Consider the following 1,348-nt stretch of genomic DNA (forward strand, 5'->3'; position numbering starts at 1 on the left):
TCACCGAACATGTTCTTAACTGCCAGACCAAAGTCACATATTTTTATGTGACCCTCTTGATCCAGCATGATGTTTTCGGGCTTCAGATCTCTGTAATAAAGAGAGAATAAAGTATTTATACAGGTGTTAGAAATAATAACAATTTAAACATTAGAGAGACCAGAGCTATACTGACCGATGGACAATGCCGCTGCGGTGGAGGAATTCCAGACCACAAATAATCTCCGCTGAATGGAACCTAAAAAGAAAATAATTTACATAATTCATATAATTGCCCATGTATTTATTGCACAATTACTCAATAGAATTATAATGCATTATAATCTGTATATCTGTGCCAGTTCATTTCAACTAAAGCACAATCCCATCCAATACTTACAGTACTCTGCTCATCTCCAGACGTCCATATCTTGCCAGATGATCTTCAATGCTGCCCCCACGGATGAACTCCATAGTGATGAACGCATGCCGCTGATTACAATGATGATTAAAAAGGAAAATAAGAATTGGCACAAAAATGAAACAATTTAAACACCAATATTGATCAAAATATTAACCTGTGTTTGAAATGCAGCGTAACCATGGCACAGGAATGGGCTTGCACTGGCGAGCTTAAGCACACTGGCCTCAGTCACGATGCTGCTGAAACGGCACCCAGGTTTTTTCTTTATGATCTTCATAGCCACATATTTCTTCCTCTCACCTAGTGTAGCCAACATAACCTGAAAAGGGCAGTGTGAAGAGAGTTCATATTAATGCATATCTATATAAATAATTGGTTGAAAAACGACAGCACTTTCTGAACTCGGTACTTTGTAATTGAATGCAAATTTAATACCCAAAGATATCCTACTTATGCCACAAATTGGGGCATTACTCACCTTGCCAAAACTTCCTTGACCAAGCTTAGAATAGAAGGTGAAGTTGTCAATACTCAGTGGATTACATCCTGTAGCATCAACTTCTTCTCCCTTGCTTCCAGCTATTGGAGAAAAAGATATCTATTATTAGGTCCTACATCTTAACAACTCTATCTGCAGTATAAATAGCAAATTTCTGGCCAATTATATTATATTTGTGCTGCATGAGGCTAATTGGGTTTGGTGTTTAAGACAACAAATCATGACAAATGAACACTGGGATAGGAGTGACGTGAGTGTGTCCAGGGTCATGCAGACTAACAATACCAGACTTTTCTTAAATATCAAACAAGTTCAAATATAAGATATATATGGGCATATTTATCAAATAGTGAAGTCAGAGATTGGCACAGTCTGCTAGAGTGAAATTCCGTCACTCCCCTTTCATTTCTCTGGGATTTTTAAAAGAGTATTTATCAATGGGTGAA

At 37.5% G+C, this 1,348-nt stretch overlaps 1 long non-coding RNA gene across 1 annotated transcript; it reads right to left on the reverse strand.

Moving 5' to 3' along the window:
- Positions 1-371: 371 nt before the first annotated feature.
- Positions 372-1,008, reverse strand: LOC121398340. Its single transcript, XR_005964270.1, has 3 exons — positions 882-1,008; positions 558-722; positions 372-471 (listed from the first exon to the last, which is right to left on the reverse strand). It is a non-coding gene; the product is annotated as an uncharacterized LOC121398340 (long non-coding RNA).
- Between the last annotated feature and the right edge of the window lie 340 nt (positions 1,009-1,348).

The sequence above is a fragment of the Xenopus laevis genome, chromosome 1S (assembly GCF_017654675.1).
Source record: "Xenopus laevis strain J_2021 chromosome 1S, Xenopus_laevis_v10.1, whole genome shotgun sequence".
Lineage (NCBI taxonomy): Eukaryota > Metazoa > Chordata > Amphibia > Anura > Pipidae > Xenopus > Xenopus laevis.